Source organism: Cricetulus griseus, chromosome 8, assembly GCF_003668045.3.
Source record: "Cricetulus griseus strain 17A/GY chromosome 8, alternate assembly CriGri-PICRH-1.0, whole genome shotgun sequence".
Taxonomy (NCBI): Eukaryota; Metazoa; Chordata; class Mammalia; order Rodentia; family Cricetidae; genus Cricetulus; species Cricetulus griseus.
In genome coordinates, this window is record NC_048601.1 from 84,142,887 (window position 1) to 84,155,696 (window position 12,810).

Sequence of the window (12,810 nt, forward strand, 5' to 3'; positions counted from 1 at the left end):
TCTGCTGATATCCAGATGCTAGTCCAGCATCCACCCACTGAGAAAGGGAGTGTCTCAGACCCAACTGCACCCATCATGAGACCCATCCAAGTATTGAATCTGCTTGCACCCACAAGAAGAGGAAGTACCCACAAAGAGAGGAAGAAAGCCCACATGCACCCACTGGAAGAAGGGATGGGAAGATGACAATTTAAGAACATATTCGACGCAGGCATCTGACTCCAGGGGGTTGCTAGCCAGACCCGATGTCAGCAGAGGCCCCCAGTGGGCAGTTCCACGTCCATCCACTGGCCCAAGTAGGCCAGGGGCTGTCTCCTGTTCTGGTTCAGCCAGACCGAACAAACCCGGACACCACCAAGGCCCTGGTGGCAGGTCTGCCTCCATCCATGACAAGAGGACAGACATCAGAGTATTGGAACTAATGCATGTACCAGAAGGGAACCTTGGTCCCATACCAGGAGAGGAAGAAACTCCTGCTACATCCACCAGAAGAAAGGATGAGAAGAGGGCAAGGTAAAAGCACATTCAACAACAGAAAACCCAATATGACACCACCGGAGACTAGGAACCGTACACCAGTAAGACCTGAACATCACAATGCAGATGAACCAGAAGAGAATGACCTTAAAAACATCTTCAGGAAAATGATAGAGGACTCAAAGAGGACATGAGAAAAATCCCTTAAAGAAATGGAAGAAAAAACAAACCAAAAAATACAAGATATCAACAAATCTCTCAAGGAAACAGTTCAAGACCTAAAAATGGAAATGCAGACTATAAAGAAAGCACAATCTGAGGGAATGCTGGAAATAGAAAAGCTGGGTAAATGATCAGGAAGTACAGATGTAAGCATAACCAACAGAATACAAGAGATGGAAGAGAGAATCTCAGGAGTTGAAGACACACTAACAGAAATAGATTCATCAACCAAAGAAAATCTTAAGTCCAACAAATTCCTAACACAAAATATCCAGGAAATATGGGATACTGTGAAAAGACCAAACTTACAAAAAGAAGAAGGTGAAGAAATCCAACTCAAAGGCGCAGAACATATTCAACAAGATCATAGAAGAAAACTATCCCAACCTAAATAAAGACATGACAATGAAAATATAAGAAGCCTACAGAACACCAAATAGACTGAACCAAAAAAAAAAGGTCTCCTTGCCACGAAATAACCAAAACACCAAACATACAGAACAAAGAGAAAATATTAAGAACAGCAAAGGAAAAATGTCAACTAACTTATAAAGGCAAACCTAGCAGAATTACACCTGACTTTTCCATGGAAACTCTAAAAGCTAGAAGGTCCTGGATAGATATTCTTCCTACACTAAGATGCCAGCCCAGACTGCTATATCCAGCAAAGCTTTCAATCAATATAGATGGAAAAAACAAGATATTTCATGACAAAAGATTACCAGAATACTATTCATACTGCCAGAGATGCTTGGAGGACACTAAGCATGTCCCCCTGGAGAACAGGAAAGGGACAAGATCTCCTGAGCTAATTGGGAACATGGGGGAGGCAAGAGGGAGTAAGGAAAAAGATAAGGGGAGATGAGGACATGAGGGATCAGAAACATTGAGTCATGGGAAGAATAGAGGAGCAAAAAAAGAGATATCATAATAGAGGGAGTGATTATAGGTTTAAAGAAAAATCTGGCACTAGGGAAATGTCCAGAGATCTACAAGGATGACACCAACTAACAATATAAGCAATAGTGAAGAGATTACCCTAAATGCCCTTCCACAATAATGAGATTGATGACTACCTTATATGCCATACTAGAGCCTTCTTCCAGTAGGTGATAGAAGCAGAAGCAGACACCTACAGCTGAACACTGAGGCGAGCTCCTGGAGTCCAGTGGCATAGAGCGAGGAGTGATGAGCAAAGTGGTGAAGATCATGCTAGAGAAACCCACAGAAACATCTGACCTGAACAAAGGGGAGCTCATGGACAACATACTGATAGCTGGGAAACCAGCATAAGACCAACCCAGACCCCACAGATGTGGGTGTCAGTTAGGAAGCCTGGACAGTCTATGGGACCTTTGGTAGTGGATGAGTGTTTATCCTTAGTGTACAAATGGACTTGGGGAGCCCATTCCACATAGAGGGATACTCTCTCAGCCTAGACACATTAGGGATGGACCTACTCCAAATGATATGACAGACTTTGAAGATTCCCCACGGAAGGCCTCCCCCCTACCTGGGGACCAGAAAGGGGATGGGATAGGAGGTTGGTGGGTGGCAGGGAGGAGGGGAGGGAGAGGGAACTGGAACTGACATGTAAAGGAGCTTGCTTCTAATTTAAATTTTAAAAATCAGCTATACCCTTATTGGGCATATATATAGAGAGAACACTTCATCCTACAATAGAAACAATTGTGTATTCATAATATCCAGAAATTGGAAACAACCAGATGTCCATTAAACAGAAGAGTAAATAAAGAAAATGTGGCACATTAACACAAATAGGATATTACTCAGAAATTAAAGTTAATGAAATTTTCAGGGAAAGAGATGAAACTAGTAACATGCTGAGTGATGTAACACTGACCCAGAAAGACAAACATGGTAAATGTTTGCTTATATTTGGATTTTAGCTATTAAGTCATTAATAAGCAATGCATGATATCCACATAGACTAGATATAGAGTTGGGGTATAGAGGTCAGGGATCCCACTAGGAAGGGAAAAGAGAATTGATAGTTATGAGGAGGTGTAAAAGGGGGGATCCTGGCCTCCATGTGCATATGCACACATATCCTTCCTCTGTGTGCACACACACGCGTACACACATACACAAAAACACATTTTACATCATGTGTGTGTATTAAACAATTTTTAGCTACTGGTAATATTTCAAAAGGTAAGTACAAATACACAGGAAATAAAATTTTCATATACCACTAATTAAGGAGCTATAGTTAAAATGGAATATTCAAGTTCATGTTATTTTTATTTTCCAGAGAAACTACACTTAGGGAAGAGAATTAAATCTACAATATGATATTTAAACGATTCTTGATGATAGAAAATAGAATAAAATCCCTTCCAAAGAGAAGCTTAAAATTCAACACCAATAACGAGATTCCTTTGAGTAACCTAAGCATCAAGGGAACATTTATTATATAAAATAAAAAGGAGAGACTAAGAAAATTCCTGTGGAAATATAAACTTATGGTTTACAATGAACTTAAAGGACTCTATAGTTGTTAGCAGCAGAAATGTCACAAGAATGAACATGTGTAACACCAGAAATTTTATTTAAAGAATAATCTTGATTCGCTACTTGAACTATTAAACAATTTAAGAAGAATCTGTAATTTGGTAAAATAATAATTGCAGCTGCACCAGAATGACTCCTTACAAACATCTGTAATTCCAGTTCTGGGAGAGGAGGAGCAATAACCACTTCTGGTTTTGGTGAGCATCAGGAATTCATAATTCATACATGCTGACTTGAAAGTCACAAATGTAAATAAAAATGAATAAATCCCTTCATTAAAAATGAGAAAAATCAGCATCATTTAACAATCTGATGACACTTTGTCCACAAATTTGTCAGCATACTTATTATTCTGTTATCAGAAGTGATTTGTATCAAAGGAGTAATTGTGGGATAGGCATTTACCACAAACATCTGAATAGTCAGGATGACTGGGTGGTACATCCATGACAGGACTGCAATGGATGAGACGATGAAGTCCTCCCAGTACATGACCACAAAGACAACCACCAGCACAAGATGGTCACAGTGGCCCTTTTCTCAGGGGATGCTCTCAGGTGGCTGAGGCTGTGAAGATGCTTGCATTGCCTGTGATGTCTGAACAAGATAATCACCATGTAAGCACTTGAGGTCAGCATAACTCCTATAAGAAATACATCTCTGAAGATTGTCTCTGTTAAAATCAGCGCCATGATGATGTAGTTCATGGGGAAGAGTGAGCAATATTTGGTGACCTTCATCTGGTTGGTCTCACTGACATTGGTAAAAGCCCCAAGAAAGAAGATCCGCTTGGTACTGAATGACAAGTTGAGAAACCACATACAGAAGAAAGCATAGATCTTTTTTTTTTAGTTTATATTTAAATTTTGCAAGCAAAGAAGTATTGGGACTGATAGTGACAGCCTGGAACACACTCAGGAGGCAGGTGATGCAGATGGAGAGGCCTCTCATCATTCTGTGTATGTAAAAACTTGCCTTACATTTGAAGTCATTTTCAACGTTCAGTGACCCAAATATATCTGTAAGTCCGATTCCCCCCCCCAACGAGGAGCAGCACTATGTGGACAAAGGTCAGTTGACAGGAGATCAGGTCCATGAGTTTAGATTTGTTAACTAGGATTATGAAAGTGTAGAAAAAAAGAAGAAAAATATTGGCGAGGAGTCCAAGTCCAGCTTGGAAATAAAGGGCATTCCTTAATGGGGACATATGTGGAAACTGTATTCATCTTAACATCATAGTGGAAACATATTCCATATATCTGAAAAAATAATAGATTATACATCAGACTTGTGACTCAATGGTCACTATGTCTTTATCATCATTCTGTTTTAACTTATTCTTGATTGACCTATATCTTTAAATTTTGGGGTTACATATTGTATATGGCCTATATTTCTATACACCCTCCATATATTTCCTGAGTATACATAGTATATTGTGCATAATAAATGCATTATCAGCCATATTCAATACAGAATGCACACTTTATGTGCCTGTATTGCACCTAGGTGTCATACCTTAGAAATACAATCCTATTTATTTACACTGCCTCATTTAATAATTAGCACCTAGAACAGTAGTGACAAGCACAGAATATTAATCACATTTTACACCCAAACTTATGTTGACATGGAAACTATTCACAAAAGAAACAAAAATTAGTGACGTGATTCAGTCTCATGTTGCATAATCTTAATACGCTCTATTGTGCAACTGTTTTCACTCATAATTCTAATGGAATCACCATGATAATCCCACTATTTTAATCAGCAAAATGTCTATCATAGTTCATATTTTCCTCTTTATGTCCCTCTTTCTATGAAATCTTAAATTCTCAGTTTCAAGAATAAAAGACATACACAGTTAGATGTATTTTCTATACCCTATTAATTATATAGCCATTGATTATGGGTCTAAATGTTTCTAGATTTCTCCCAATTTAGATCACATTCCATCATGTTTGGAACACTCCACTTCAGGTTTAAAGAACTAACTCCCGTTTATCAAGACAAACACCTTTTTCTTTTCTTTTCTTTTCTTTAGTGGGTGGATAATTCATTAATTGTATGATTCCTTATAATTTCTTCTTTTTTTGTGTGAATTTTTCAGCAATCCATATTATTATTTTATCTCCTTACCTCCTTCTTTTGTGTATATCTCTGTGTACCTTAGATAAGAACTACCCATTATCCGATTTTCCTTATCGTAACAATTGTATTCTGCTATTCCCATATACCTCCATCACACCTTCTGTCGTCCCCCTTTCTAAGGAGTGCTCTTTCCGAGTTCCCTGATGAGATCACTTGTCCACTGCTATTCTCCTCTCTATCACTCTGCACACCACTCCATCCAGGCTATGGTCCCGGTTTGCTCTGGTACCTGTAGTCACTACAGGGTACATACACACATCAGAAGATGTGCAGATAGGGAATCCAACGAGAAAGAACATGTGACACAAAAACAAACACTATTTTTCAACACATTGTGACAAACATCAACTTGCTGAAGATGGCAATATAGTGATCCTGTTTTGGAATTTCTGTTTTAAAAGAGATTCCTTCCCATGCAGTGGAAAACACAGTCCCAGTGTTGTCAAATGTCATCAGTACCAAGACTGTTTATATAGATTCAATCAACATTGTTAGCTTTGGTGCTTGTTTTAGTGATTTGGCCTGGTTACCAGTATCAATTTTTAATTGAATTAATTTAATTCAGTACTTTGAAATTAGCTTTGTGACAAAGAAATAGAAAACTACTACACTTTCCCAGATTCCTGTGAGAAAAAGAGTGTCCAATTATATTGTCAAGTTGATTTGTATATTCAACGTATAGATGGATGCATACATGTATGTATAGAAATAATGCAGAAGTTAGTGTATGAGCTAACCCTTTAATGTACCCATGGATATGACAACATAATTCACACACTTTATATTTACATTTTATTTGCTTTTAAAAAAAAAACCCTGATCTGGTATAGGTTTAGATTCATCTCAATTGCCAGAGCCAAACTTCTGATTCTCCCACCAACATACATTTATAGTAGCTCCAATGTGGTGTTTTGTTTCTTTTTAAAACTCCAATATACAAACTGGAGAGCCAGCTCATTGGTTCAGGCATGATTTACTCTTGCAAAGGACCTGGGTTAGATGTCCAGCAGTGACATAGTGGCTCAGAACCTTCTGTAACTCTAGTTCTGGGCAATGTATTGCCCTTTCTGACCCAGGCATTCGGGTGGCACACAGACACATATGCAGGCAAAACACGAATATATGTAAAATAAAATCAATAAATCTTAAATAAATAAGAGCTCCAAGATAACACGTAATTCAGCCATGGTATCCAGGCTGAAAGAATGGGAGTCCAATTCAAAATTTCAAATTTCAAATGAATAAACCATGTATGTAAAATAATTTTCAATAATTATACATTTACAATACAACAATATACTCATGCATTACAAGTAATATAAAAGGATGATAGTATACAGTAAAGGTCGTATTCTAAAATGATTTTTTTCCTTAGCCCAAAGATATGTTCTACAACTTCTATATTTCATATTTATTGATTTGTAAATTTTGATGACTTACAGAAAATGATGCATCTCCTAAGTTATCAAACGGCATGTTTCTCTGGAGATAACCCCAGCTGAGACTGAACCAGAATAGACCACAGCAACCATTGACACAAACTGAGTTGTTAACATGTACATGCACTGAGTAAAGCTATTGGATTTATCTGAAATATTAAATTGAAATGCTTAGGGCTTTCACATTAAAGTTTTTAATATTTATTTGTAAGAACTAAGACCCAAAATGTACCCATAAAAATTCATATGGAGAAGCCATCACTATTAAATTGACCCAGAACTAAAGACCAAGTATTGTGCTGGCAGCTGTCTGAAGACATGTGCAGCAATAGAAACCAAGAGCTGCTTAGCGCATACATAGCTGTACACTCTTCCAAGAAAAATCACTTTATCACAACATTTGATTTGGAACAGTGTTGTTTTATGAATTTATGTTGGTCTTGTAGTCTGGTTTGTGGAGATAATAATATAGCGAACATACTAATATGTTAAATAAAATGTATTATTTTCATTTTAAGTTTTATCATATTTAGTGAATAACGATCAAAAAGCAATATGACTGCTCAGAGAGAACAGAGAGTGATTATGTGACTTCCATATGAGGAGACACATAGTGTTGTCTGAGGCACTGTCCACTGTCAGCAACATTACTAAGTCCTCAGGAATCTCAGGAAGATCAAGACCTTAGCCACTCATTAGTTCCATGAAATTTTTATGAAATACATAATGTCAGCAGACATAAGTGATTACTTATTTAAGTTACTAATTCATAGTAATTGCCTGATTGGTTAAATAATTTTAATGTATAAATGATTCTTTGGAAATGGAATTTAGCACAGCACAGCTGGAAGCACACAGACACTGACTAGAATATTGCATCTCACAGTTATGAGCCAGGTCCCCTGATGAAGCAGCAGCAGCAGCAGAAGTGTCTGTCACTGCAGAGACTGTGGGGAAGCAGTCAGACCCAGAGCCTGATCACACATCACATGACATTTGTGTCTGGAAAAGATATGAAAATGTTCAGTGGAAGTGTGTGTTTGTGTGTGTCTGTGTGTGTGTGTGTGTGTGTGTGTCTGTGTGTGTGATGACTGGACTACTGGGTCTAAGAATAGATCAATAGCATATTAAGTACTGAGGCTGCTAACATAAATTTGTTTATAGCATGTGAGTGAAAAACTGAGGATTATATCAAATGTGTTCATGAAATACAAATGTTAAGGAAAATGGAGAAAGTATCTCTGTTTCCTGGGCGACTGGATCAGATCCATGAGGGTCCTGCCTGGAGCACCAGTACAGAATTTAATGTGAATAACTCAAAACTAACGGAAAACTCTGTAATGATTGCAAACATAAACTCATGCTTCCATCATTTGGTTTTTGTGGTTGGAATGGTCTGGGTCCAGTGACTTAATTATATATATATATATATATATATATATATATATATATATATATGCACCATTTATTACATTTTTAACACAATTTCATAATTTATGTTATCTGATTTCCATTCTAATTTTGGTATGTATGTAAGTGTGTGTGTATGTGGGGTGCTCTCAATCCATACTTCAGACTGGCTTCAATCAATCTCACAATGCTCCTGCCTTGGCCTTCAAATGCTGGCATTACAGGCGTGTGCTACCACATCTGCCTTCACTTTCTGTTAAGTCTCCTGTATACATTATAAGTGATATTCTAGCAACATAAAAATGGACTTATAACATTCAGCAGATAAACTTACTTGGCATATTTTGTGAATGTGTATTTTAATATGCAACTGTATTTTGTAACTATTAGAGTAAACTTGGGAGATTTTGACTTTAAATAATTGTGTACTATGCAAGAATTGAAATATGTTTCACTGCTAATGAAAAGCTTACTCAATATTATATCACTATCAGTACTACAAAATTCAACTTAGAAAACTTGAAATATTAAACTTGACATTATTTTATGACAACATCCAATATCCAGCAGAAATTTTTCATTTACATTTTTGTAAGCATAATTTTTCAAGGATTTAATAAATAAGTGACGTGAAATATCTAGATATTTTTAAATACCTAGAAAATATTTACATTATTAGAAATCAATTCAATAGAATGAACAAATATATGTGAATTTTTAAAGCTTATTTATACAATGTTAAGAATATCTTATGTTTTACTAGTTTAAACTTTTCTCAGAATTCCTAAGTAGATGCAAACTTAATGGAATAGAAAATAACTGATGAACACCAAATGAGTTAATATTTGTTGTATATTTCTGGCTTAAGTTTCAGACAAGTAAATCCATTGTCAGTTAACTATAGAAAAGCATCAAAATGACAAAATACAAAATGTAATTGAAATGTAATTCAGTATTATAAATTTACCCAGGCAAAGGAATAAATGTGGGTTCTCTTCTTTTCACACAATAAATTATTTCAGGAATTTTGTGAAATGCATGGAAGACTAACACAGTTGTTGTCTGTTGTGTTTACTTATGATAGAGTTTGGCTCAAAAGCAAAATTCTAAGCATTGAATTCTCTATTCCCTAATCATTTTATTACAGAAAATCTTGATTCACTTCACTGTGGCCTACTTACAGCATTCAATATTAATGAATAGAAAAGCAAACACTCACCTGGCTGAGCCCTTGATCAACATCCATGTGGAATGAGGCCCTAAGAAGAAGCTATAAGAAGAAATGTCATCGATCATCTCCCTCTGCACCCATAATTATCATGTCATCTGTAGAGGGAAGTTCTGACCTTGAGGTTGTTAGAAAGTGGTACCATCAATTAGAAAAGTTCACTTCCCTAATTCCAGGAAAACAGTGGAGTAGAAACAGCTGAGCTCTGAGTTTCCCATGTATGAACTGTTTTCCCCAGGCCATATCTGTCTATGTGGATTATCTGATCCCAGTCATTGTGAATAATGATAATATACCATTTAAAAGAAGTAGAAAAATATTTTTGATTCCCTAGGTTGTAATGTCTTTGGATGCAGAGTCTCAAAGAGATTGGTTTAAATAGTTTCCATTTCATTTCAATATGGTGTTATTGACTCAGTATGAAATGTCTACAAATGTTCATCATGTATTTGAGGCTTAGTCCCCAGATGGTTCACTATTGCTGGATGGGGTAGCATCTTTAGGAGATATGGTATAATAGGGAAAGTGAGTTTCTGGTGGTACACCTTCTAAATTATATAGCTTGACCTTGGTCCCTTTCTATTATTTTCTGCTTCCTGGTTTCTAGAAGGTGGCAGCCTTCTCTACCGCATGCTCCAACTGCCCTGCTGTGCTCCCTTGCCTCATTTCTAATGCAAAAGATCTGGGCAGCCTTAGGAACCTCTGAAGCCATGACCCCAAATGAAGCTTTCTTTTTCTTAAAAAAATATTTAGAAATCAGTGTAACAAGGCTCAATTTTGAAAACTCGAAATACTAAAAATGAATTAATTTTAATTAAAACAGTCAAACTATTACTGAAAATTACCCAGTTCCCATTTGTGTAAAGATAAATTTACAAGATTTTAATGAACAAGTGAAGTAAGATTTCTAGATAATTCTGAGATGCCCAAAAGAGTCTACTTCATCAGAAATTATTATAATAGAATAAGCAAATCTATGAAAAACTTTAAACATATTTATATAATGTTATGTTTTCTAACATGTTATGTTTTCTAACTCATGAAGTGAAACTCTAGTAAGAATTTCTAAATATGGCCATGCCAGCACTCGGGAGGCAGAGGTAGGCAAATCTCTGAATTAGAGGCCACCCTGTTCTACAGAGTGAATTCCAGGGCAGACTCCAAAGCGACAGAGAAATTCTGTCTCAGAGAAAAAAACAACAAAAGAATTCCTAAGTATATGCAAACTTAACAGAACAGAAAATTACTGATAAACACTAAATTAGTTAATATTTGTTGTGTATTCCCAGTTTGTTTAATATAAATCAGTGCATAAGTTGAGAACAGCAGTAAAATGAGAAAATACAAAATATAATTTAAATGTATCCTCATATTATAAATGTACTCCTGAAAAACCAATAAATGTGTTCTTTATGTTTCATCCTGTAAACCATTTCAGTTGTTTTGTGAAAGGGTATAAGATTAACTCAAAAAAATCTGTAGCCCTACTATATACAGATGACACATTGGTGGAGAAAGAAATCAGAGAAGCATCACCCTTTACAATTGCCACAAACAACATAAATACCTTGGAGTAACACTAACCAAAAAAGTGAAAGAACTGTACCATAAGAATTTTGAGTCTCTAAAGAAAGAAATTAATGAAGATACCCGAAAATGGAAAGATCTCCCAGGCACGATCAACATAGTAAAAATCGAAATCTTATCAAAAGCCTTTCACCCTGCACAAAACTTAAGTCAAAATGGATCAAAGACCTCAACATAAACCCAGCCATGCTGAAACTACTAGAAGATAAAGTGGGAAATACCCTTGAATTAATGGGTACAGGAGACTGCTTCCTGAACATAACACCTGAAAGGTTCAGGCATTATGCTGGCCTGCCCCTGTTACCTGGTGGAATCCACTCAGGCAATACCCTGGTCAGCCCAAGGTTCCATGGGAAAGAAGTCTGGACGCAGGTGCAGAGGACCCCTTTAAAAGATAGGCCCCTGCCCCTTTACACTCTCTCTCTCTCCCCCTGTTTCTCTCTCTCTCTGTCTCTCTCTGTTGCTCTCTGTTCCCGTTCTCTGTCCCGCTCTCTGTGCTATTCTGTCCCCCACCTATGCTCTCGCTCTGTCTCTCTATGGCGACCGGCCATGGCGGTCAGCCATTTACCCCTGTTCCTCTTCTTAGTCTCCCCATTCTGGCGGGCCTTATAATAAACTTATAGTCAATATGTCTGTCTCAGAAATTTCTCTTTTCTTCTTTTTAAACAAAACAATAACAACACCAGTAGCACAGACACTGAGATCAACAATTAATAAATGGGACCTCCTGAAACTGAGAAGCTTCTGTAAGGCAAAGGACACAGTCAGCAAGACAAAATGGCAGCCCACAGACTGGGAAAAGATATTCACCAACCCCACATCTGACAGAAGGCTGATGTGCAAAATATACACAAACAACTCAAGAAGCTAGTCTCTAAAACACCAAACAATCCAATTAAAAAGTGGGGTACAGAACTAATTAGACAATTCTCAATAGAGGAATCTAAAATGGCTGAAAGGCACATAAGAAAATGTTCAACATCCTTAGCCATCAGGGAAATGCAAAACAAAACAACTCTGAGATACCATTTTACTCCTGTCAGAATGGCTAAAATCAAAAATACCAATGACAGTTTATGCTGGAGAGGATGCAGAAAAAGAGGAACACTCCTCCACTGCTGGTGGGAGTGCCAATTTGTACAACCACTATGGAAGTCAGTATGGCGACTCCTCAAGAAAATGGGAATCAGTCTACCACAAGATCCAGCAATTCCTCTCCTAGGCATATACCCAAAGGAAGCACATTCACACAACAAGGACATCTGTTCATCCATGTTCATAGCAGCTATATTTGTAATTAGCGTTCCAAAAACTGGAAGCAGCCTAGATGCCCCTCAACTGAAGAATGGATAGAAAATTGTGGTACATTTACACAATGGAGTACTACTCAGCAGAAAAACAATGGAATCTTGAAATTTGCAGGAAAATGGATGGAACTCTAAGAAACCATTTTGAGTGAGGTAACCCAATCACAAAAAGACAAACATGATATGTACTCACTCATATGTGGACCTGCTTTATGATACATAGTAGTGACCATGCTTTATCAGAGCTGTTTTTTATGATGTTGCTCAGAATGGCTTCCTCCCAGCTAATTTAAAAAAAATGGCACCAAGTACCACAAGAGTAACAGAACTGTGCTGTTTTCTGGGATTTTGTTTTTTACTTTTTTTCTGTTGTTGTTTGTTTGTTTGTTTTTGTTTTTTGTTTTTTTGTTTTTTTTAAATGGAGTGTGCTGGATGTCTCTACAATTTTGTTCAA

The 12,810-nt window shown here is 36.9% G+C and overlaps 1 pseudogene; it reads right to left on the bottom strand.

Moving 5' to 3' along the window:
* Positions 1–3,531: 3,531 nt before the first annotated feature.
* On the bottom strand, positions 3,532–4,441 carry LOC100765728 (annotated as a pseudogene).
* Between the last annotated feature and the right edge of the window lie 8,369 nt (positions 4,442–12,810).